The sequence below is a fragment of the Crinia signifera genome, chromosome 1, assembly GCF_055691185.1.
Source record: "Crinia signifera chromosome 1, ASM5569118v1, whole genome shotgun sequence".
Lineage (NCBI taxonomy): Eukaryota > Metazoa > Chordata > Amphibia > Anura > Myobatrachidae > Crinia > Crinia signifera.
This window is the reverse complement of record NC_139217.1, coordinates 164,660,273-164,687,375: the sequence shown is the minus strand read 5'-3', so window position 1 is coordinate 164,687,375 and position 27,103 is coordinate 164,660,273. Positions and strand designations below refer to the sequence as shown.

At 45.3% G+C, this 27,103-nt stretch overlaps 1 protein-coding gene across 2 annotated transcripts in view; it reads left to right on the top strand.

Moving 5' to 3' along the window:
• Positions 1 to 26,386, top strand: part of METTL18 (methyltransferase 18, RPL3 N3(tau)-histidine) — a 59,974-nt gene extending 33,588 nt beyond the window's left edge. The window contains exons 1-7 of one of the 2 annotated variants that reach the window (XR_014471632.1): positions 24,470 to 24,594; positions 24,677 to 24,815; positions 24,898 to 25,036; positions 25,119 to 25,257; positions 25,340 to 25,515; positions 25,602 to 25,724; positions 26,293 to 26,380. The gene's annotated coding sequence lies outside the window, so the exon portion shown is untranslated. Of the gene's footprint in view, positions 1 to 24,469; positions 24,595 to 24,676; positions 24,816 to 24,897; positions 25,037 to 25,118; positions 25,258 to 25,339; positions 25,516 to 25,601; positions 25,725 to 26,292 lie in introns of those variants that run through there. The other variant, XR_014471629.1, reaches the window with a different exon arrangement.
• The last annotated feature ends 717 nt before the right edge of the window (positions 26,387 to 27,103 follow it).

Here is a 27,103-nt window from a genome sequence, read left to right as displayed (position 1 = left end):
ACAAATGTGTTAAAACTCATAAATGTATCTTTATGGTGGTGTGAATAGCCTTCACCAGAGTACACCATGTGTTCGGAGAGTTAATAGACGTACGTTTTCACTCACTGGAAAAATTAAAGATGCACACATATAATGGTTTCTTTTCAGTAAGCGTCCCGCTGACTACGCTGGATCAGACAGGGACGCTGGCTACACCGCGTGAACAATACGCTACTTCTGATAGGGACTCTTGTGGGAAAACTACTTCTGACTGACTACGCTGCTTCTGACTGACTACGCTGCCCGCGGGTCCACTACGTCGATTCTGATAGGACGCTACACTAATTATGCAAGCTGCCGCCGTGAAACTACACAAGTACCATAACTTGAAATCTTACCGATTAGAATGCCTTCATATTTCTTCTTGCAAATATGGCTTTGCTTGCGAAGAAATAAGGAAGATAAACTAATGGGAAGACAGTGACTGCAAAACACAATACAATTTCTCCCCCCCCCCCCCTCTCCTTTGCTTGGATAACTACTTCACATGGAATGGTCTTGATATACTCATCAGATACTAGTGCCCTATGTATGGGTCTTCCAATACAACCTTTATACGGTTAAGAAAAACTATACACATCATTCCATGTACACCCAAAGATATGGCTTACATTTAGTTGTCCACGATCACCATTTTTCATACATAAAAGTTTGCCATGTCAGTTGCAATCATTCTCCATAAAATACAAATAGTTTATGGAGTTCCAGGTGCATGTGAAAAGTTTTGGAAATCCCTATTTTACTGTAAAAATATCAAAACTTGCTCCAGAAGCATTGGCACACCCTCCCTAATAATTAATTTGGCATTTAGATTTTTTAAATGATCTTCATTTGGATAGTAATGACATCATTCTTGGGATTAAATTAGGCAAAATGCAGAATAATGGGTTTCTAGATATAATACGAGGGTATGGCTGTGCTGTTTGTGGGCCAGGCATTTTTTTTTTAATGATTACAAAATTGTATTCAAATTAACATAGAACAAGTGTAATCAGGCAAGGTGTTTGTGGTCTTTGATGGTGATATTATTAGATTTTGGGGCCTTGTGCAGTCATGCTGTTGATTATTATTATTAAACACAGAGGAGATTGTAGTTGTTTCGAGCTGGACAATTTGTGGTAGTTCTGGAGGAATGATCCGCCCTGGTTGATAGTCTTAATGTGTTTCCATTAAAAGGAGAATCCTGGGATTGGACAGCTTCCACTGCTGTGCTCCTGCTGACCAGGAAGCAGCTGCGGATTTTGCATAATCGGCTGGAGGGTGTCACTTTCCTCTAATTCGCTCCAGTTGATGGAACTCAGGAAGCGGTGCCTGCGGATGACCTGTACCGCCCTGAGGCACTGCTCTGGGTTCTTTATCAACGGCTTGTTCAACAAGCTTGTTCAGAAAGTCAGTTGCCTCTGGATTCAGCTGTGGCTTGAATATTGGCTCATTATGCAGCATAGATGTTAAACACTCCTGACGATCTGTGCCATTATAGAATGGATGTTTTCCTGTGGCCATCCTGGCATTGGTTATACCTAGGGACCACCAATCTACTGCACAGTCATATGGCTGATCCTGCAGAACCTCTGGGACCATGTATCAAAATGAGCTAACACCCCCGCAGATGGTTTTGCTTCCATTCATGCAATCCTGGGCAAGGTCAAAATCTATAATTTTTATGTGGCCTTCCTCATCGAGCATTGTATTCTCTGGCTTTATGTCCCAATGTATGATCCCTTTGCTGTGCAGATATTGTAGGCCAAAAATCAGTTCTGCTGTGTAGAACTGCACTTGGTCATTCTCTATGGCCACCTCCAATGTTCTCAATTATGAAGTATGTGTGTGCCTTGGACTGAAGGACAGAATAGGCCTTGCTTAAAAATGGGCATCCCTGTGCCTCCTTGAGGATTCTGCTTTCCATTAGTAGTGTGCTGGTGCTATGCACAGCCATCCTCTGTAGTTGGACATCATATATTTATTTTCTTAAGTGAGTTGCATGGACGACTGCCAAAACTTCCTTTCCCAAGGGTTTCATGCACTTCTCTATCCTTTATATGAAAGGCATTCATGTCCGCTGTCTTATTGCCCTCTGGGCTAATATCTCTGACCTTCTCTTGTCCTCTTTCTATTGCACACTTTTTCTGCTGTTTGCCAATATTACATTGAGCATCCATGATTGGCTTTCTGTGGATGTCTTCCATTTTTCCAGTGCACCCGGTTGCATTTGGGTCATACAATTTAAGTTTTTCCATGTCTGATGTTATAGATCTATCCGTTATATGAAAGGTCTTTCTGTTAGCTCTCTTATTGCCCTCTGTCTGACTTTCTTTGCTCCTCTATTTCACACTCTCTTCCTTTTGGCAGTATTAATTTGAGCATCCATTATTGGGTTTCTGTGGATGTCTTTAATTAGTCTGGTGCACCCGGTTGGATTTGGGTCACACAATTTATCTTATTGAAATCTGGACCTTTGTAATTAAAATTGCCTTTTACACATTTCTATTCAGTTTTCAAACAGGTGAAATTAGTGCGTGATAGTTCCATTAATATTCAAAAACATAATTATCATCATTAATTGCATTCTTCTTGTAGCCATCTTCCCATTGGAAATCTTTAGAAAAAAGTCCTACGTACAGTATACATGTCAATGCATACTTATAAAAGCAAAATCAAATTGAAATCAAATCACAATCTAATGGTTTTTTCAATCCCGATGCATGCTCCATGTAGTGTAATAGGGCCTACACACATACCGATTTTGGCCAGTGATATAGCATGCCAGATTTAGCATAGCAGATTTCCTTTGAGCACAAAATCATTTATATTGCTTAGAACGTGCAAAATGTGTCAGCGATATGCCTCAGCGATTCTGCTAAGTGATTAAGCATGCCAGATTCTTCTCAAGCATGGGGAAAATAAAAACTAATTTAAATAAAAATGGGCAGTTCAAAGGGCTGGGGGAGTTCTTGGGGAGTTTTAAGGTGAGAGAAGTCAGGAGAAGTGTTGCAAAGAGTACCTGTACATAATAGCACCTTACCAGAGTGTTTGCAGTACTTTCTCTTCACTCCTCACCCCTTGAAAAAGATTATTTTTCAAGGGGAGAGAAGTCAGGAGAAGTGTTGCAAAGAGGAACCATACCTGTACATAATTGAACTTAAAATTAACAATAAATTACATTTTGAAATGAAATGACACCATACCGTGTTTTTTATAATTTATTGAAAATACAATAAAAGTATAAAAGTGAACACCACTGGTTTCATCAACAATATCAGGCCGAGAAATGCCTCTGGCCCAAAGACTTTTCAAACAAAAAAAGGGATCAGGCCAACAAACTCACTACAGTATACTAGAGCCAACAGAAGTGATGACTCACAAATTGTGCAAAGAAGAGATAGCAAAGGTAAGGACAGTCTTCAGTGAAGGACACACACAAGAGTGACTGATATCGCATCATTCTGGAGTCAGGGCCAAATGACGTACAGTATACAAGCAGACATTATAGTCTACAAGGATTCGAAAACGCATGGAAGAAAGAGCAATTTTTTCAACTTAAATAATTTAGAATTTTTTTTTTTTTTTTATTTATAACGGATAATAAACAGCATCGTCCTGTGCTTGTGTACTCGAGAACGCTGAGTACATTCCAGTGGACAGAGTGCTGGTGGTGACTGATGTGGCCGGGTTGGGTGAAGGGGCTCCCGTCGTGTTAGGAGGGGCAAGCTGCGGAGGAATTGCCGGCGGATTACTATAGGGTTGGTGGTAGGGATACTGTGGCGAGGGTCCGCAAGATGCGTAATGCATCGGGTCGCGCATTAATTTCAGGTCATCAGGAATGTTTTTATCCTGGGCCCGAATTATTGCGTCGTACACGATGCATTTGAATTTCCGACGGGTGTCGTCATCCATTGAACGCATCTCCGAGTCTACCGTATTAGAAAACTGCCGAATTGAATCAATAGGCTTATTAAGCCTTGCCTCCGCAAATTGAAAAAATTGCTCAGAGCTGCCGGCTACAGATCTTTTGGCTGTCTTCTTCCTCTGCCTGGGTGGTGGCGTTGGCAGGGGGGTAGAGGTTGAGGTTTCGACTTCCTCACACTCTTGATCTGCAGCCTCTGTAGTCTCGGATGTCTCCACAAACAGCTCTGGAGTAGCATCCTATAAAATACGTTAGGACCATGAATAACGATGACATGTCGCATATCTGTATGTGTTCAAACTTACCAGATCCTGGCTCTCCTCCTCTTGCCTAATTGGAGGCACAGGATCCATGCTATTCTGTCCATGTGTTTTCGAATCTTTCTCCAGCAGGAAGTGCATCTGGTCGTAGTACCATAACGTCGGCTTGTATATGTCATTGGCACCGGCTCCAGAACTCTGCGATTCAGTCACTTTTGCGTGCTCCTTCACAAAGACGGTCCTCAAATTCGCTATCTTCTTCTTCACACATTCCATGGTGGCATCACTTCTGTTGGCTTTAGCATAGGCCAGCAAAGCATTGTAGGCCTGATCCCTTTTCTGCTTGTTTGAAAAGTCTTTGCTGGTAATTTGCCACAGGCATTCATGGGCCCGATAGATGTCAATGAACCCAGTGGGGAATTTTTTGGATGAATTCTGCTTTGCCATTTCTGTGTGAATAATATGGTATAAAATGTAAATACATAATTAACATATATGCATCCACCATTATGTACATAAACAGTCCAAACTAGGTCAGCTTACAATCCATTGTCCCTACCACATGTACATGCACACACATTCACTGTTGTTTTTTTTTAGGGGGTTTGGAAAGACAATTTACCCCATCATAGACATGCATACATGACTAGCTTTTGCAATGTGCCATCACCCCAGAACATGCAAGTAAAAAACACATGACTAGCTTTTGCAATGTGCCATCACCCCAGAGCATGCAAGTAAACAACACATGACTAGCTTTTGCAATGTGCCATCACCCCAGAGCATGCAAGTAAACAACACATGACTAGCTTTTGCAATGTGCCATCACCCCAGAGCATGCAAGTTAACAACACATGACTGGCTTTTGCAATGTGCCATCACCCCTCCCCAAACTTGCGCTGGGTGCAGCGGGCATCACATGACACCCTCACCCAAAAGCATGCTTTATTTTATAACATTGGTGGCACAGTGGTCGCCTCACATCCCCCCAAAGATCCTTGTGCCCATATTCTTGCGCTGGGGGTGCAGCGCGCATCACATGACACCCTCACCCAGAAGCATGCTTTATTTTATAACATTGGTGGCACAGTGGTCGCCTCACATCCCCCCAAAGATCCTTGTGCCCATATTCTTGCGCTGGGGGTGCAGCGTGCATCACATGACACCCTCACCCAGAAGCATGCTTTATTTTTTAACATTGGTGGCACAGTGGTCGCCTCACATCCCCCCAAAGATCCTTGTGCCCATATTCTTGCGCTGGGGGTGCAGCGCGCATCACATGACACCCTCACCCATAAAGTTTACATTGGTGGCACAGTGGACCCCTCTCATTACCACCCCACCCCACCTGTGATCAGTGCGTTGGTGGTGCATAGTGGATAGCATAGTACTTACCAGCTCCGGAGGGTTCACAGCGCGTGGTGTCTGACAGCATCAGCATGTGCAGAATGGAGAGGAGGGCTCAGGGAGTGTCCAGATGAGGAAAATCGCTGGTCACTTGAGCACAAAAAAAAGACACCACACAAAAGGCGCCCGATATGCAGGGTCTTGCTAAGCGATTTTACTAGATTGATGGGACATGCTCATTCTGCTTCTTATTGCGATTTAGACGCGCGGGGCCGCGCATCTATATCACTTTAGCCTCCACACACACAACGATGTATGCTTAGTTTCTAAGCGACCTAGCTAAATCGCTTAGAAAATGGCTCAAAATCGGCATGTGTGTAGGCCCCAAAAATCAAATAGAAAATAGACTTATAGTGTAAATTGAAAAGTAGATAGTACAGATTAAATGTTCATTAATGCATTAGATTTAACCTTTATTCTATTCCAATCTCTGATGGAGTCCACACCCAGGACCTCTATGTTTTAATTCACTGAACTGGATGGAGCAAAAGTTGGGAGGCAAGCAGTGAAGAGCAAAAAAAATCATCATCATTTTTGGTAGTTAACTCCAACTACCACACCTCCAAATTCAAGGGGGCACATTGCAGTGCATGGCGGCACCTGTACACATGGGGTGCATTTTTTTCTTTAAAATGATAAACCACCAATGTACTTTATACAGGTGGGACAAATGCACGCAGCAGATAATGCTGGTGTGTGCAATTATTTGTTTAATATAATGTGTACATGTGTTTTCAGGATTCATTCTAGTTTGTGAAAGCTATTGGTGGTAAACATACAGCCATTGATTAAAGGCTCTAAGCATCATAGGAGATAAAACATCACTAAACCCTTTGGTACTTGTTTCCTAGCACAGCGCCCCACTACTCTATTAGCATAGAGGGCTATTCTGCATAGGGTAATCACATCACATGTCGTGTACAATGCTGTACGATGTATACGATGCAATGAAATATCGTATCACATCGTACGCTCGTACAGTATTGTACACAGCAACTCCACTCTGATGTGTATAGTGGAGGTATGAAAAGGTCGGAGGACCTGTTCTGCCGCCCCTCTGTTGGCCACAGTACCTGAGGGAAGAATTGTTACATTTATATACAGATGGAGCGGGCTCGCTGCGCTCGCCACGTTTCGGGTTGGCGTTCATCGTGCGGTTGCGTTAACTATGGGGGTACATTTGACCCATCAGGGTGGGTATACAATGAAAATTGGGGTCTGGGGGGCATTTAACATTGGGCCCAATGTAAAATCGGGTCTCGGACCATTTTACATTGGTTACGATGTAAAAATCTCGTCGCATGCGATTTCGTTGCGTGCAATGCGATCAACGCAATTTTTTTGGACCCGATGGATACAATCACAGGCGCCGTGCTAGGAAACAAGTACCGATATTTATGACCAGATGTGACAGTAGGGTTGGGTTGCCAGTGAGAAAATGTAAATATTGACACAGATAAGGTGATGTGATGTGTTACTCTGCAGAAATGACAGGGGGCAGGATTAGCATGTACATATTAGCACTGTGTTACTGTGCAGATGTGAGAGGGGGTTGGGTTATGAGGGTAAATATACACCCTAGTGTTACAGATGGGCCAGCCTGCGGGAAACAGAGCGGGAACGGCAGAGAGTGAAATCGCATACGATGCGATTTAACTACGTTTGCATATGTAGAAAATCTGGGCGCCGTTCTAGCAAACAAGTACCAAACCTTTTATAGTAGGCTATAGAAAAGCCGTCAGGGATAGGACTTACCATTGGTTGTGGATTTTATTGCCTCTTTAAAAGGGGCATCAAGATATTTTGCTCCATCTTTCATAAGAGAAGGAAAATGGACTTCTCTGAGGTATTCAGCAATGGAGTCCCTCTGCATCTCAGTAACACCCCCCACGCCATTGCGTAAATTATATAGCTGAGTAAAAGAGGTGGAAGGCTGAAGCTATCTCTGCTGTGGTGCTAACTATATTTAAACCAACAAGGTAAAAAAGGCTTCGTTCTACACACACACACAGTATTTGCTAAAGCAAACTGAACTATGCTACTTCTCATAGAACAGTCAAAAAATAAATCACTCAACATACAATGCTGCACCAGTGATATGTCATTGATGTGTGCTTTCAAGGCAAGTGTTCAAAGGTGAAAAATCTTGATATCTGACTATTTTCACTGTATGTAGTATCTACATTGCAAGGCAAGATAGAATCATACAGTAAACAAGGAAAACTAGATTAATACCCTAATCATTTTTCTCAAATTAATCAGATTGTTTTGTAAATTGTCAAGAAATGTAAGTTAATCAAATCATAGTTTTCACACTAAGGGGCCCATTTATTAAAACTCTCAAATAAATTGTGAACAGAAGGTGATAATAACGATTAAATTTGCATTGCGATTTTCCTAAAAATCGCATGAATTTATCATTATTCACCTAGCAGGACAGGGCTTGCGAAAAAGCCCTGTCCCTGCAAATCCTGCTCCCTGCTCTCCCCCGTAATTATCGCAATGTAATTCCCTGGGATCCTACTGCTCATGCGCAGCTGATAGAAAGTTATCCAGCTGGCTTACTTTCACTTTCCCCGTACTGTTGTATGTCCCCGTGCGGTTGCTCTCCTTGCTTATAAAGCGTGAGCTGGGCAGCTGATCGGAGAGGGGTCAGGTGCTTCCCTATAGATTTTATATAAAACAGTATAAAAAAAACATACATGTGTCACTCCCACGTCCGCCCTCCTCCCCAGCGCTGCTGCCGTAGAAGATAGTGTACAGCAGCCGGAAGCTCAGGCAGGCAGAGTCCCTGATTACTAAAGTATCACAGTGAGCGAGTGGGCTCTTCTGCCTGTGCTTGAAGTGCTAATCTTACATTCCTGTCCCCGGCAGCATCACTGGCTGGGGAGGAGGGCAGACATAGGAGAGACGGAGATCACCTGCTGATTGTATGTTTCTGTATACTGTTTTATTAGTCTGGTCCCTCTCCTCCGATCACTTCCTCCTGCTCTTATTAGTTTAGACAATCTGTCTCCAAATCATGTTACATGCATCTAAAAAACATCCAAAATACGACCGTATCTCACACAATATGCTATAAATAGGTTTATGAGGAGACATTTGCGAAAACCTATACAATTCATGGTTAGTACATTTAATATCAGGAGACATTTGCGAAAACCTATACAATTCATGGTTAGTACATTTAAGTCAGGGGTGTCCAAACTTTCTGTACAGTGGGCCGATTTGGTGAGGTGAAAATGTGTGGGGGCCGACCATTCTGCCTGAACCATGAATCACATCAGAAGACTAAAATAACTTGTCTTACCTGCTCTAATATGAAGGGTGATACTGAGATCTTGACTGCAGTAAATAGGACAGGTCTGGCTCAAAGACCGTGGTTTTGATGCGCAAGATGTCACGCAGGTGAGAGTCACTTAGTCTTGACCTCACACGGCTTTTGTTGTGGTTCATAACCGAGAATGTCTTCTCACACAAGTACTGTATGTCAAGCCAAACAAGCTCAGCATTTTCTTGGCAAATATTTGAGTCTCTTGGAACCTGCCTTTATCCAGCTGGCGGTAAAAGCTGACCAGAGGGAGCTGTTGGTACCAACTGCGACCCTCGGCATCACACTGCAACTCAATGAGCTGCAGGTGGTCTGGGGCATCATCAAGAACTACAGAGAAATGAGAGGAAAATAGTGTGATCTCCTCTTCAATAGCTGCAAAATCCTGAATGCGTTGTTTAAATTCCTCAGCAGAACAAACAGAAACAAATAAATCTGTTACTCTTTTTTGGTCCTTAAGGTTTTGCAGGTCAAGTAGCTCTTCACTCACATTCATTTCACTGTCCACTCCTCTCAAAAAAATCAGTAACTGAGCTGTGTCAGATGCATCTGTGCTAATGAAAAAAACGCAAACTCCACTCCTTTTGACTCTGTCTCTTAATATCAGATGAAACATCTTCAATTCTCCGTACTACAGTGTTACGAGCCAGGTAAACTCTTCTTCTCAGGACAAATGTTCTCCACTATTTTCATCATGCAGTCTTTGATAAATTCACCCTCAGTAAAAGGTTTGCACTGCTTGGCAATCAGCGTTGCCTCCCCGTAGCTCACCTTTGTGGCATTTTCATTTGACTCACAGCTCTTGTGAAAAAGCACTGCTGTGTCCTTAAATCAGCTTCCAGTTGCTTCAATTTTTCACTGCGTTTGTTCCCAGTTAGCTGGTCATAGTTAGCATGTTTCGTCTGGTAGTGCCTCTTCATATTGAACTCCTTGAAAACAGCCACACTCTCTTGGCAAATTAGGGAGACTCAGTTATTTAGTATTTCAGTGAAAAAATACTGCAATTTCCACTTGTCCTGGAAGCGTCACCCCTCTCTGTCAACTTTTCTTTTTTTCATTAGCGTCGCCATTTTAGAAATGTGCAGACAAGAGTCACGCAGCGAGAGTGCGGTCACAGGTCTGCTGAAATAATATTTTTTTTTATTATATCACAGTAGGAAAGTAGCGCTGTAAAGCTTCACTGTATGTCCCCCAGCCTACCCCCCATTCACCATACAGTATGTCCCCCACTGCCCTCATTTAATGTTTTTCCCCCAGCCTGCTCCCCTCCTTCTTTGTATGTCCCACACTCTGCCCCCATTCAGTGTATTTCCCCCAGCCTGCTCCCAGGCAAAGAAGTGCAGTGGGGCCCCTACTTTACAAAAATTTTAATTATCAAAACAAGTAAGCTTATATTATTTACAGTATATATAACACATACTAACACACATACATATGTAATATATATATATATATATAAACCCAAAAACACATTGAAGTGTGTGTGTGTGTGTGTATATATATATATATATATATATATATATATATATATATATAGACACACATATATGTGGTAAACAGGAGTGAACGGCAAGTAACCCTTTATGTTGTGGCTGGAGTCTTGTCACCGTCGGTCCTTCTTCTTTACATCTAACACAAGAACAAGGCGGGATATGCAGTTTAAGGGTATTTATTTATGCAAACCAATATGGAAGTGAGGTAGCCAGCCAGCCTTCCCACAAGAAGGATCACTTTTAATGCTCAGTAACAATGCAATACAAATAAAATACAAATACCAGTGTCAATAAAGGCACATTGGGTGCTTCGTTGTTACAAAGAAAACAGATACCTTTGACGGTTGTGCACCACAGCAGAAATTTATATCCGAGTTGTGTAATCACCCGCTAGGGCGCAGTTGACCACACCAGTGCGATAGATAGATAAAGGCCTGGAACAGGTGCCGGGTTCGTTACACTAGCAAGAAGGGCGCATCCCCAAAGTGGTACACCACAAGTCGGTTCTAGACCCGGCAATTCACGTCAATAAACACAGTAGCAATAATTCAATCTAAGGCAAAGTAACAGGACAGTAATGTAAACCTTCAATAACTTCAAATAGCCACACTATGAATAACGACAATAGAATAGAAAATAGTCTAGGACTGATGATAGCAGTGTTCCTATCATGGGTACCCAGACTTCTATTCTAAACGCTGCCGCTGTGGCAGACCCATGCACAGGATTTAGGGTCTGTTGGAGGCCTCAATCTAACACTGCGCAGTGAATTTCTAACCAGAACGGACAGTCCTCCTTCAAGTACGGGAGTTAAACTTTGTTGGGTAAATGTCCCAAGCGAGGAAAGGGGACTTTAGGATTTCCTTTGGAAAACTGATGGTGAATTCTTCCTTTTGGCCACAAGATGGCGGTGTTGGATCTTTTTTGGGGGAAATGGCTGCGCTCTACCTTGTACAGGCTTCTATTCTGTAGCGCAGGGGCCAGGTCCTTGTAAAGTGTGAGCACGGAATTCTAAGTGACTGGGAGTGTCTGCGGCAGTTCATCAACATCTACCCTTCCCAATACAGGCCACTATATGATGTACAGGTGTTTCTAAGGCCCAGAGAAAAAAAAGTAAGTCCCAGGACAGAGAGTCAATGAGTGGCTGTAGTAAGAGTCTCTCCCTGTGTTGTAGGTCCTTAGGCCAAGGGGAAGCTATCCCCTACTTACTGGGCTGTGTCTCTGGCATTATAACGGATCCCAGGGGTGGCTGCTGGAAGCTCCCTGTCTAGCTCGAGGCCGGGTCTGCCAGAGGGTCCGGGGTTAGAGGCTGCTGTGCAGCACTTACTGTTTGTTGCGGCGCCTGCGGCTGCTGGGCTCTTGGAGAGGCTGGAGGCAAGGTGTCCCCTCCGTGTTCTGGCGCCGGTCTCCGGGGATGACTGGTGGTTGCTGGGCTCTCCGTCTTAGTCTCTAGGGCTGCTGCAGGCTCCCTCCGGTCCCTGATGATGTCACCTGGCCGCCGGCGCTTCTCACCTTTGGCTGTCAAACACCGATGTGATGCTGTCGGGCCCGGGCGCTTCTGTCCCCCGCTGTGGTCACGGTTTTCGGTGGCTGCTTCTCTCCACACACAGCCGCGTACGAGCCGCTCGCCGGGTCAGGCTGTCAATCACCGCCTGTCTTTCAGCGCGTCCTGTTCACGCCGGGTCTCTGGCGTGCTTCCCGTCTTCAGCTGGCGCCACACGCTGCCGGAGGCACTTCAATTCGACCCACTGGCTCCAGCCCGCTCTTCTCCTCCCAGGTCAGTCCCCGCCTTCCTTCCTTTCGCGCTCTGCTCCCTCTTCCAATCCCAAGGGGGTTTTTACGGGAAGGGTGTCGCTGCAGGTCACGCAGCGGGCGCCACCAATCACAGGCCCTCTCTTTCTCCTGCACCTCGGGAGGTTCAGTAGGTCGGTTGCTTGGCAACCTTTCTGTTCTGGGGCAATGGGGTACATAGGGACTGCTCAAAGGAATACCCCCAAACTGGGATGAGGGACACTTCACAGTTCTGGGGTGTCACATATACAGCCACACATATATAAATACGAAGACTCCCACCAGTAGTACAAACAATAATGAGATAAACAGGTGGTACTCGTCGGACTTGTATTAGAAATTCAAATGTATTTTAGTGCATGATGTTAATCAATAGACATAACACTCGTAGTGGCTGACACTACGGGGGAAATTTACTAATGGAAATTTGTAAAAAAAAATAGGTGTATTTGTATTCAGAAATACACTTATTTTTGACATTTACTATCCCGAAAATATGGCAATTTGTATTCGTATTGATAGCACATCAATACGACTACGAATTGCTGTATTTTCGGGATAGTAAATGTCAAAAAATAAGTGTATTTCTGGATACAAATACACCTATTATTTTTACAAATTTCCTTTAGTAAATTTCCCCCTACGAGTGTTATGTCTATTGTTTAACATCATGCACTAAAATACATTTGAAGGTACTTGTGTACTAGCACGGCGCCCATCGCATCGCAGACCATAAGGCATGTGATGCGACGCGATTGGCACCCGATGGTATACAATTTAAAATTATATACCATTGTATATGGCATACAATGCGATGCAATTTTAAATTGTATAAGCACCCTAATGGGAGCTTACTATGTTAAATGCACCCCCACGCCACCCCCACTATTAACGTGAACCCGAAGCGTGGCTAGCGCGGGCGGTGGTACGCGTCCTACGACCTTTTCATACCCCCTCTATCCACCTCGGCGTGGAGTTGTTTTTATATAGTGTGGCGAGCCCCGTGGAATACATGTAAAGTAATACGCTGCCCCTGGCGGGGCTCGCTGCGCTCACCACACTATATAAAATCAACTCCACGCTGATGTGGATAGTGGGGTTATGAAAAGGTCGTAGGACGCGTACCGCCACTCCTCGCGGGCTCGCCACGCTTCAAGTTCATAGCGGGGATGCATTTAACAATATAAGCCCCCATTAGGGTGCTTATACAATTAAACATTATATAGGGGGCTTATACAATTTTAAAACGCATCACTGTACATCGGGTGTATGGCATGTGATGCGATTATATGTCGTGCGACCAAATATCGTGGGCGCCGTGCTAGTACACAAGTACCGCCAAATGTTATAGGGAGATACAGGCCCCGGTAATTGTACATTTCCAATCTCCTGCTGCCCCGGCTGGAGTGGGGGACCCTTTGCTGTCTGTCCTGGCGGATTTGGCAGCGGATCTGGCGGCGTCTCGCAGGGACAGGGAAGCACTTCAGGTGCAAGTCTCTAATTTAGCAACTGAGCCGGCATTAGCTCACTCATACAGTCTGTGAATGATCTAGCTCAGTCTGTTTCAGGGCCTTCTACATCTTCACAGATACCTGCTGTGAAAAGGCCCATTTCCTCTGTGCTACTCACAGACCCTGACATAGATGATCCAGATCTAGAAGAGGGAGAATTTGTGACTCCCTTGCAACAGGCTATGCAAGAGGATGATTCTGCTGAGGAATTTTCTCAGGGGGTGGATGGCTTGATAAGAACGGTCAAATCCACCTTGAATATAGCAGAGGATATTGTCCCGGAGCGGGTCTCCATTTTTGGAAGAGTAGTCCGACAACCTTTGGTGTTTCCTGACTTCGAAGAGTTGGATAGTCCGTTATTGGCTGCTTGGAAATCTCCAGATAGGAAGTTTCAGCTGTCTAATAGGTTGAAGGCTCTTTATGCTTTTGCTCCCGAGTCAAGGATTAAATGGGAAAACACACCTCCCCCATATGTTTCAGTGTCACGCCTACCAAAGCGTACCACCCTCCTTGTACCGGGGAAGCTGCAGACAGGAGATTGGAGTCTACCCTTAAGTGTATTTATAGCACAGCAGGGGTCCTTTTTACGACCGGCCTTAGCCTCTTCATGGGTGGCTAATGCAATGGAAAAATGGGCAGAAGAATTGTCCGTAGGTCTTCTACAGAACACTCCTAGAGAAGAGTTGGTGCCCTTACCGGAATGCCTTAAGGAGGCAGCATCCTATATGGGTGAGGCAGCTGCTGACATCTCTGAACTGGGGGCGAGGGCCTCCGCTTACGCTGTCTTGGCTAGACGCACGGTATAGTTGCGTTCCTGGCAAGCGGAAGCTGAGATCAAGAAGGCAGTGGAAGGCCTTCCCTATACTGGGGACTTGTTGTTTGGCACAGAATTGGATAAACTTATCTCCCAGGCCACGGGGGGTAAGTCCACCTTCTTACCATCTTCTGCTCCAGTCCCAAAGAGACAGTTTCAGGGTCCCTCCTTTCGTTCCTTTTGAGGGTCCTTTTCCTATAGGGGCAGCTCCAGAGGAGCATTCTCCTCCTTCCATGGTCGTAGAGGCAGAGGTGGTAGAGGGGCCGCATCACTTGGGGGATCCCCAAGTGATGTGCGTGGCCATTCAAAAACTCTTGGAGGCGGGGTAATTTTACCAGTTCCGTTGGGACAGAGAGGCCAGGGGTATTACTCCAGCCTTTTTGTTGTACCGAAGCCAGATGGAACAGTCAGGCCCATTTTGAATTTGAAGTATTTAAACGAGTACGTGGTTTACAACAAATTCAAAATGGAGTCCATTCGGACAGTGATTGCAGGCTTGGAAACAAACGAGTTTCTCCTGTCTTTGGACATAAAAGACGCCTGCCTGCATTTTCCTATTTGGGAGTCCCACCAGAGGTTCCTCTGGTTTGCGTTAAGACACCAACACTTCAACAATCAATTATTCACCAAATCATGGCCTGCATGGTGTCTGCTCTGTGCATCCATGGGGTCATCATAGTACCTTACTTGGAGGACTTGCTCCTAAAAGCTCCATCCAGAGAAAAGTTGCAGCAGGATGCTATCCTGACTTGCCAGTTCCTTGTAAAGATTGGGTGGATTATCAACTTCCCGAAATCTCAGCTTCTCCCATCTCAGAGACTGGTCTTCCTCTGGCTGGTCTTCGACACAAGAATGGAAAGGATTTTCTTGCCTCTGGACAAAGTGGTGACCTTGCAGGGGGTTGTGAGATAGGTTCTGCAGCCTCCAAGGTACTCCACCCACCTGGGCACTCGTCTTCTAGGCCTCATGGTTGCTGCTTTCAAGGCGATTAGTTTTGGGAGTTTCCTTACAAGATCTTTTCATTGGTGTCTCCTCCGACAGTGGTCGGGGTCACACCACACCATACACAGGAAGATTGTCCTATCCAGAGGGGCTCGCCAGTCCCTTCAGTGGTGGCTGTGCACTCAAAACCTCCTTCAGGGGAGGAGCTTCAGAGTGTGTTCATGGCCGATTTTGACGACAGACGCCAGCCTTCAGGGCTGGGGAGCAGTGACTTAAGGTCAGATATTTCAAGGATTGTGGTCTCCTCAGGAAACTCATCTCCCAATCAATATACTGGAGATGAGGGTGGTTCGGCTTGCTCTACTGCAAGCACACAACCTTTTAGTAGGAAAGGTTGTGTGTGTCCAATTGGACAATGCCACTGACATTTCCTACATCAATCGCCAAGGGGGCACCAGAAGCCGATCAGCAATGAGGGAAGTCCGGCCTATTCTGGAATGGGCGGAGGCTCATTCGGAAGATTTTTCTGCCATCTTTATTCCAGGGGTGGACAATTGGGAGGCTGACTTTCTAAGTCGACAGGACTTCCACCCCGGGGAATGGGCTCTCCATCCGGAGGTCTTCCAATTGCTCGTCCGCAGATGGGGAAAACCTCAAATAGACTTGATGGCGTCCAGGCTGAACAACCAGGTTCCCCTTTATTGCTCCAGGTCCAGGGATCCAGCAGCAGTGGATGCCCTATCGATCCGGTGGGACTTTTCATTGGCCTATCTGTTCCCACCATTCCTTCTCATTCAGAAGGTTCTCAAACAGGTGAAAAGAGGGTCCGGTTCTGGTATCCTTATCGCTCCGGATAGGCCAAGGAGAGCCTGGTTTTCGGATCTTCGCATTCTCCTAGCTGCTCCTCCCTTCTGACTTCCACTCCGTCCAGATCTACTCCTACAAGGTCCGTTCGCCTACCCCAACTTGCCTCAGCTGCGTTTGACGGCCTGGCTATTGAAGCCGACCTCCTCAAGCACAGGGGGATCCCACCTGCAGTGATCCCCACAATGATGAGTGCTCAAAAGATTGTCACATCAAAACATTATCACCGCATCTGGAGGGCCTATGTCAAGTGGTGTGAATCAAGGAAATGTCCAAAGGCGGTTTTCAGTCTTCCCGGTTTGCTGGAGTTTCTGCAGGTAGGCCTTGCAGCTGGTCTCCGATTGGGATCCCTTAAAGTGCAAGTTTCTGCACTTTCTTCCATAGAAGGCTTGCTTTGATCCCAGAGGTTCAGACGATCCTGAAGGGAGTTTTGCGCCTTCAGCCTCCCTTTGTTCCTCCGGCGGATCCTTTGGACCTGTTATTGGTGCTCCATTTTCTTCAGTCGGATGTGTTTGAACGTCTGCAGTCAGTGGACCTGAAGTTCCTAACCTGGAAGACTTCCATGCTTTTGTCCCTGGCCTCTGCACGCAGGGTCTCAGAACTGGGAGCTCTGTCCTGTCGGGCCCCTTTTCTGGTATTTCATGCGGATAGTGCGGAGCTAAGGACAAATAAAGTATTTCTTCCTAAAGTGGTTACCAAAACTAATGTCAACCAACCGATTGTGGTACCGGCTTTCACAGATGGATCCAGTTCTTTAGATGTGGTTTGAGCCTTACGGATCTATGTTTCCAGGACTGAGTATATTCCTAAATCAGACTGTCTGTTTGTGCTGTACGGAGCTGAGAAGAGAGGTTGGCCAATGGAGCTGAGAAGAGGAGTTGGCCAGCGTCAAAACAGTCGTTGGCGCATTGGCTCTGTTTCACTATTCGTGAGGCATATTTTCATGCTCAGAAGCGTTCCCCCTTCAGGGATTTGGGCTCATTCCACTAGATCAGTTAGTACTTCTTGGGCAATTTCTAGAGGTATTTCTATGTCTCAAGTTTGTAGAGCGGCCACTTGGTCTGGCTCCAATACTTTTATGCGGTTTTATAAATTTGACACGTTTGCCAGTTCTGCAGGAGTCCCTCCGCTCTCCCCCCCGGGAGTAAATGTGTTGGTATGGTCCCCAATAGTCTACCAGACTGCAGTGTCCCCTGCTGGACGAAGGTGAAAAGTGGAATTTGGTACTTAACGATAATTCTCTTTCTCCGAGTCAGCAGGGGACACTGCACGCCCGCCCAGCGTCTGGTCTCCTGCCATGTTGTTCATAAAAGTTATGCGTGATGTTTTATGTTGTGGTTATGCTTGTGTCTAACCTGTTGTTATCCTTCTCCCTCTTCTAATGCCTGTCTCTCTCCTCTCGGACACAGTTTTTCTAATGCCCCCCATACACGGTCCGTTTTTTTCAGTCCGTTCTGTACTTTAAAAGTACGGATCGGATCGAATCCCTAGTGCATGCAGTGTGCATGCACTGTGATCCGTTCCGATGTGTACCTAGTACAAAAAGTATGTGCCGTACATACTTTTTGTACCGTACTATGTGATGCGCGGGAGCGCGCATCGCATAGTACAGAACGGAGCCATACACAACGGACCGTGTATGGGCTCCTTAAGACTGGGGTCTGGGTGAGGATAGAGGGGGGAGGAGCCAGCCACTGTAAAACTTTAGAAGTGCCGACTCCTCAGTACACCAGCTCTATCCCCAATAGTCTACCAGATTGCAGTGTCCCCTGCAGACTCGGAGAAAGAGAAATATCGGTAAGTACCAAATTCCTCTTTTTACCCTCTGCTGTGATGTACCGAAAGACTCACGTGTGCCTGCAACGTATTTGAATTGGAGCACTTCACCAGTGACTATGGTTCCATTTGTGGAATCTTTGAGAAAGATGGAACAGGAGCGGAGAAGGAGGGCCCAAGAGATGAGTAGGCCGCAAGAGCAAGGGGGCCCCTCACAAACAGGCCCTGTTCCAACTCCACCAGCTCAACAAGGGCCCAGCAACCAGCCAGAACAAGAGGTTGCATCTCTGCAAACATGTGTGACCCAGCAGCTGCATGTTGAGGTGACTGGGGCCACCAGAAAACGACCTGCACCATCTAGGCAGAGTACTGAGCAGGATACCACCAGCAAAAAGAGAAACCCTGCATTTCTAGAGGAATAATTGAAAGTTTTAGTACCCCTAGCACGAGAGTGGATAGAATTAGTGCCCAGGAAGCTGTTTTCCAGTACAAATATGACCATTTGGGCGAAGATCACAGAGGAAGTGAACAAGGTGTCAAGAGTGACAAGGGATTTGGTGGCAGTGAAGAAAAGGCAAGTGTGTTTCCCCCTGATAATGAAATATGTGTGTACATATGTTAAATGTATGTTTTGAGGATAATAGAAAGGTGTATTTGTAGATAGTGTTACACTTCAATGACACATGTGAACACAACCATGTCTAATAACCCACATTTATATATGAAACATGCAAAATTGGTGTGATGTGAGGTTATGGCCACAGTTCTGCTCATGTGAAGTATGTGATGGGACAACAACAAGTGTGTTTTTGTAAAAGAGTTCTAGAAACATGTTCCATATGATGCAAATGAAACAAGGATGTCCAAACTGTGCACATGTAGCTGTTGAGAAACTACACATCACAGCATACCTTCCCATAGTTAAATTACTCCCTAATAGCAACACTGGCAAGCTAAGCTAGTTTCACAACAGCTGGAGGAGCATACTTTGGCCATGGCTGCTCTCATTTCAGCATAGTGAGATATGTATGTGCATTTAGTGGCCTAATGAGTGATATGAGACACTGTAATGCCTCATAATGGTGACATAAATGTGTGTGTGGTAAACGTATGCAGAAAAGAAAACATATCACCCACACTAGGAAATTTAACGTAGTATTGATGTTCTGTAGCACAGTGGTGCACATATCTCCTGATTTTATTTTTAAATTTGTAGGTGTACAGACTTCAAAAGTGGGCTGAAGAAGATAGATGACTGACCGGTGCAATCACAGCATGTCCACCGGGAGGGGGCCTATGCCATCCAATTTGGAATATACCCCCCTGGAGCTGGAGGCATTGGATGTGGCAGAGGTCAGGGGGATCTCCAATAGGGATAGTGAGCTCCCGGTGGAGGTCTTTGCTGCTGAGCTTCCAGGTAATTTACAGTAATGCATTGATTGTGGTAAGAGATATTGTTTGTGTATGTGATGGTGACATTGTTTTTAATTTTTTTCCTAGAAGATCCAGATACTCCTGAGGTACTGGCAGCATCTTCCCCTTTAGACCCACAAGTGGACCAGCCTCCGCCAACACGACACCCCCAGCCACAGGCAACATGGGATGCCAGGTGGATAGAGCTGCTGGATAGGATCGAGCAGCAAGGGGTGGAGGCTGCAGCCCGTCAGCAGCAGTTTGGGGAGTTTCTGGCGGATTGGAAGGATACAAACAGGCAACAGTTTGAGGCCTTCAACCGCCAAAATGACATTCTGGCGGCTGGCATGCAAAGCATTGCCCAACAACTCAGCCACCACAATGACATTCTGGCGGAGCTGGTCACCACCGCCAGGTCCCAAAGGGACGACACCCCATCTGCTGCCCCACACCAAGCTGCTCCACAACCTTCCACCTCTGCCGACCCTCCTGTGTCCACTGGCCGAAGAGGCCGCAAGGCTTCTGTCCCCAAGGCCCCATCCAAAAAGGGCCACAATAATGTCACCTGATTCACTTCCTCTGTGTTTGGACCCCAAATGTTTGCATTTGCACTGGGGTTCCACTTCCTGAGTGCTAGATCTATCCATTCTCGTGCCAAGGGTAGTAATCTGTTTAATTTGACGTCTTGAAATGCAGGGTTTATTTTTGCTGGTGTGTATCCTGCTTAGTATTGTCCCTGGGTGTTGCAGGTCGTATGCTGGTGTCCCCATTTATTTCACCATTGCAGTTGCTGGGTAACACATGTTTGTAGATATATAACTTCTTGTTCTGGCAGATTGTTATTTTTGTTATTATATTATTTATGTTATTATTTATGCCATTAAATAAAAAAAAACTGATGCTTAACAGCAAATAAAATTATTTTCCCAATTATAAAACACGTGTTGTATGTGTCATTTATTGTGTAAACCAAATAATACATTTATGTGTACTTACTGAACTTGGTGTTTTGGGGAATGTAGTGAAGTGTTGTTCAAGTTTGAGATGTATAACCCTCTCCATGGCCATGCACATGTTCATATCCACCATTTACCTGCTAATTTGTTTGTGGCAGCACATGTGCAGAGCAACTTAATAGGTGAGAAAGCAGTTTCTGTGCAGGCGAGGTAACTCCTACATTAGTAGTTAAAAGCAGGGCCAGAACAATGATTTCCTCATGGAGTGGGTGAGGTAGGCAAACAAGGGGCCAAAGTGACATTTGTGTAGGAATGCATGTGTCCTCCAAAAAATACCAGTCAGGACTCCCCATAGGTGTTGGTACAGGTATGTTAAAGATGTGTGAGTCGACCAAGCATTATAAAATTGTTGGTGTGCAAACATGTTAAAATATTGTTTGAAATATGAGTTTACAGTTTCATAAGCAGATGTTGGTATCCTTTGTTAGAGAGATGTGATTGCAATAATGTGATTTGTGGCATCTTACATCCAGAGTGTGCTACATTCAATTCATACTGTAGCAGATATGAAAGTGCTTAAGGTATGTCTTTTGGCTACAATACAAAGATTGTGTGCAAAATAGTGGCCATGGCCTTAGGACATTGGTGAAGCATCCTTGTAGCTCTTAGATGTTGTTTATGTATTTTTTTCATAAACAAAAAAAAATGTTTGTGTTAGAGTGAAAAAGTTGACACATGTCGACTTCTGTAGATTGAGTGTCCTGCTGTTTAAAGTATATAAAAACACTGAATGTGTGTAGATGGTTATAAACTAACTACCTTGGCATATATAAGCAGGTCTTAAAATAAATCTTACCTAAAACTAATCCAACCTTTACATGTAGAGAAGTGTAGAAAGATAAGCTTCCAATGTGTTTGTGGGCTGTGTGGCTTGCAGGTAGTGAAATAATGGTTGTGACTTAATAGGCTGCAACATTGCTTATTACATTCAGGTGTATGTGTTTGAGTAGTAATCAGCGTCAATTAGCAGACACAGGCGTCCGCTCTCATACGGTATCTCTAGGGGTGGTCTGGAGGTATCGTTGGCGTCCGCCTGTTTTCTGTCCAAAATGCACGGTGCTTTCGCCGATCTAGCGGATGTAGCACCATACATTTTTGGTGCACACCCCCTTGTACGCCCATGTTTACTCCCGGTTTTCCTCATTATTTCGGCCGCTCCCCTCAACACGCCCCTATGCCGCCCACAATGACCGTACTCTTGCGGACAGGTTTTTTCGCACGGAAAGACCCGTCCGTGAGCGTTGTGATGTCGCCGCGCCTGCGTATTGCAAAAGGTACACATGCGCAGAACAAAAAAACCCCGATCCAACAGCGTACGATCCCAACGTACCAAGCAGAATAAGGCCCTCAGTCCTTATCAATCTCTAAAGAGTGCTGTATTGTGTCTGAAGCTGGACACACTGCTAGAACATTCTACATACATCTTCACATGTAACATGATGAGGTTGAAAAAATATATTTCATCAAGTTCAGCCTATGCTTATAAATGACCCAGATGAAGTTACCACCAAGCGCTTTTATTCCTGAAACTCTGATAATCAAAAATGGCTGTCTGATCTCTCTCTTGATTCACTATTATACATTATACTTAATGGTTATAACCCTGGATGTTTTTTCCTGCTAAATATTTGTCTAACCCACACTTGTACTGTATGTAGAAATTGAGTCTGCCAGCACAACCTCTTCTGTCAGAGGGCGGTATTCAATGAGGCAGATTCGCAAAGTTTTATGGCGAATCTGTGTTGTTTTCGTGCGTGCTGGCGATTTTTGGAGCTGAAAAAGCGAATCACCCTATTCAACGACCTCTATTCGCCGATGACGACCGGCGAATGAAGCACCAATCGCCAAATGTTATTCGCTACAAATCGCCGGTTTTTGTCTATAGGAATTTTCATGGGGATTCGCCGGTAGTCGACGGGATTCGCCATGAATCGCCAAAAGTGTATTCAATGAGAAGTTGGCGATTCTTATTTCTTGTTTCATATCGCCGTTCCTCACCGAGTGTCCCTCGTCATCTTTTTATGGTGAACTTTGATAGGAACCTGTGAAATAATTGGTTTTAAGTGTTCAATTTCACTCTGCAAGTGTAATCTAATATTATTTGCTGCCCTTGTGTGATTTGATGGTTGTAGAAGTGCTATACAAATATATATTTAATTTTTTCTGGTATTTTTTTTTTCTCCCACAATGCACTGTTCTTACCCATGGTTCACCTCAATTACCCATGATTCTCCTCCCCACCTCACTCCTTCGTTTGGCCTTTGAGGAGATTACACAGCTTTTGCAGTCTGCTGTATTGGAAACGTTTTTGTAGGGTAATTTGCGTTTTTTTGCATTTCACTGCAATTTCTTTAACACTGACTACAGTAATGGAGCTGTTCAGGGATACTATTGTTGTTTTCATGCTGAATGCCAGTGTGGAGGAGGAGGCAGATATGATGGAACTTGACACTAGTATTCCGGCGATAGCTCCATTAGGTGAGTCGGTGCGGGTTTCAGTCCCACGTCCACGCCACTTTCGTACTAGGCGTGAACTGGGTGATCTCACCGAGGCGGAGGTGATTTCTAATTATCGCCTTTCGTCTGCGGCAATCCATATGCTGTACGATCTCATGGAGCCAGACCTGGTAGCACGGAAACGGGGCAATCACGCACTCACCGGTTTCCAGAAACTGTTGGGTGCGTTGCATTTTTTTGCGTCGGGCACATTCCAGCCCACTTTAAGCCAAACATGCGGTTATTCACAGCCAACCCTCTCCCGCTGTATAGCACAGGTCATAAAGGCATTCCGCAAATTAACGACCCAGTATATTAAATTTCCTGATCAAGACAGCGAATGGAATGAGATCAAATTTGTTTTTTTCTCAAAATGGAAGTTTCCCAGTGTCTTGGGCGCGATTGACTGCACCCATGTGGCGTTCAAACCACCGCGTGCATCAGAGGAATGTTTTCGGAACCGAAAACACTTCCACTCGATGAACGTTCAGGTGGTTTGCGACCACCAAATGAAGATTACCAACCTCCTTGTGGGTTTTCCTGGGTCGGCCCACGACTCGTTCATTTTAAGCCAGTCCGCCCTGTATGCCGATTTCGAGCATGGCCGAATGCCGGACAGCTGGCTGTTAGGTAAGTAGTTTTTTTTTGCGGGGGGGGGGGGGGTTGATTTGTCTTCAAATCCAAACATTGTTTATAATGTAATATTTTTTTGGGGGGTTTCCATAGGTGATGCGGGTTACCCCAATAAGGACTGGCTCCTGACCCCATTATCTGATCCTGTGGGCGAAGCTGCTGAAAGGTACCAAAGGGCTCACACGACAGCGAGGGCTGTAATTGAGCGAACCTTCGGTGTCCTTAAAAGCCGGTTCAGATGTTTAGACATGACCGGCGGAGCCCTTTTATACTCACCGGCAAAGGTTTGCGGCATAATTAATGCATGTTGTATTTTACACAACATTTGCATTGCAAACCGTTTGCCGGTGACCGTGGATGCTGCGGTTTTCCGGCATGGGGACCTTTCAACAGCTTTGCTCGCCGGTATGAATGAACGAGTGGATGCGAGAGCTCGACTCATCCGGTCGTATTGTGCCCAATGTGAGTATTTGTAGTCCAAAGTGTGTTGCTTGTTTGATTAGTTGTATGATATTTAACACTTTTCATTAATTTATGTTTTCCAGAGTTCCGTTTGGGCGTGTTAGTTTTTTGGCCTGTTGCCGTTGTTCCTTCGGTTTTCTACGGTTCTTTTCCAGTGTTGTGGATGTTTGCCGGTGTTGATGCGTGGCTGCTATCCCAAGGCTACGGTTCAGTTATCCCGTGAGTATCGCTCCACCTGGCTAAAGGTGGGGGGAGGGTTTGGGCCCTGTGAGGTGTCACTAACCCCTTCTTTCTTCTCCTCAGCCTATTCCTGCTTAATACTTTCAGCAGGTCCCTAAAAGCAGCTGGATCCTGTGTGCAGCGGATGAACCCCTGATGTGTGACGGCTGCAGGCAGGTGTGGGTGCGTGATGCCTTTCCCAGGGCTACTGTGCAGTTACCCGGTAAATATCGCTCCACCTGGGGGAAGGTGGGGAGGGTTTGGGCCCTGTGAGGTGTCACTAACCCCTTCTTTCTTCTCCGCAGCCTATTCCTGCTTAATACTTTCAGCAGGTCCCTAAAAGCAGCTGGATCCTGTGTGCAGCGGATGAACCCCTGATGTGTGACGGCTGCAGGCAGGTGTGGGTGCGTGATGCCTTTCCCAGGGCTACTGTGCAGTTACCCGGTGAGTATCGCTCCACCTGGGGGAAGGTGGGGATGGTTTGGGCCCTGTGAGGTGTCACTAACCCCTTCTTTCTTCTCCGCAGCCTATTCCTGCTTAATACTTTCAGCAGGTCCCTAAAAGCAGCTGGATCCTGTGTGCAGCGGATGAACCCCTGATGTGTGACGGCTGCAGGCAGGTGTGGGTGCGTGATGCCTTTCCCAGGGCTACTGTGCAGTTACCCGGTGAGTATCGCTCCACCTGGGGGAAGGTGGGGAGGGTTTGGGCCCTGTGAGGGGTCACTAACCCCTTCTTTCTTCTCCGCAGCCTATTCCTGCTTAATACTTTCAGCAGGTCCCTAAAAGCAGCTGGATCCTGTGTGCAGCGGATGAACCCCTGATGTGTGACGGCTGCAGGCAGGTGTGGGTGCGTGATGCCTTTCCCAGGGCTACTGTGCAGTTACCCGGTGAGTATCGCTCCACCTGGGGGAAGGTGGGGAGGGTTTGGGCCCTGTGAGGTGTCACTAACCCCTTCTTTCTTCTCCGCAGCCTATTCCTGCTTAATACTTTCTGCAGGACCCTAAAATCTGCTGGATTTGCAGTTTCTTTTGCTGGTCTCTGGCCGGGGAAGTCTGCTGCGGGTGAACCCCTAAAGTGTACAAGACCTGCTGGACCAAAGGGTGTACCTGTCATGAGCGAGCACATTCATTAAAACCAAATCTGGGGTGAGTATGGCTCTACGTGGGGGATTGGTGGTGGGAGGCTATAGGATACAGTCACCAATCATTAACCCCTTCTTTCTTCTTTGCAGTTTCTTTTGCTGGTCTCTGGCCGCGAAAGTCTGCTGCGGGTGAACCCCTAAAATGTACAAGACCTGCTGGACCAAAGGGTGTACCTGTCATGAGCGAGCACATTCATTAAAACCAAATCTGGGGTGAGTATGGCTCCACTTGGCTATCCTGTATAAGTATGATGACTAGTGTTGGTGTTAAGGAATGGTGTTTGTCATCAATAAATTATCCATGTTCATTTACCTCTCGTCCATGAAACCAGTTCATGTCAAATGTAATATGGCTAGCTTGAGTATTTGTCGAATTTTGGTAGAGTTTTCACATTTGAAAATAGCGATCACTTTGATTTGACCATATAATTGATTGATTATTCTTAGCTATGGGAACACTCTCCCAAAATCATTCGCTTTCTGAAACTATCACCCTATAATTGGCCCAGCAATTCGCTTTTTTGCTCAATCGCCACTGTCATGGGACGGCGGTGATTACTCCAAATATTTCACTGACACACTGTAAAAAATCTATTTTGGTGTATTTTGCAACAAAGACAAATTTTTGTAAAAGCTTAGAAGCATGAGTGTCAGTGAAATATAAACCAAAAAAGCTGTGACTGTAAACCAGCACCAATCTGAATAACTCCTAGCTTGACTGCATTTAAAAAAAAAAATCCTTATTATTAATCTAACACTGACCCTTTATCATTTTTTTCAGGCGTTTCAAAAGAAAAGGTTCACAACTGAAAAATGGAATAACACTCAGCTGAAACCTTTTTAATAACATTCATAAGCAATAAACCAGTCCATTTATTTTAAAAACTTTATTTAACTTTATTGCACATGTTAAATTCCAAAATAAATTAATACCATTGTAAAGATTATCCCGGTGTCAATTATTCATCTTTACTGTCGGTATGACCTGCAAAAAAGGAGAGCAAAAATTTATTATTGATTTAAAAAACCTGCTTGGGACAAGATGTCACTTGCAAGTTGTGGGCACCGGTGCAGAGTAAGCGTTGTGGTAACGCACAAGCCAGCCACACTTCAAAAGCGCCTGGACTGTGCGTTAGCACAAGGGACATGATTTGGGGACAAGATGTCACTTGCAAGTTGTGGGCACCGGTGCAGAGTAAGCGTTGTGGTAACGCACAAGCCAGCCACACTTCAAAAGCGCCTGGACTGTGCGATAGCACAAGGGACATGATTTGGGGACAAGCTGTCACTTGCAAGTTGTGGGCACCGGTGCAGAGTAAGCGTTGTGGTAACGCACAAGCCAGCCACACTTCAAAAGCGCCTGGACTGTGCGTTAGCACAAGGGACATGATTTGGGGACAAGAAAGATTTCAGAGGGTGTGCTTGCATATTACTCACCAATAGGCATGTAGATTTGGCATTCTCCCGGTTTGTTATTTCAGGAGGTGACAATCAATTTCCAATGCACCGCCACTGAAAAATACAAAAAAAAAAAATGGTGTATGCATTGGTTGTAATTTTGATAAATGTGAGCAAATGGTTTAAAGATTGCA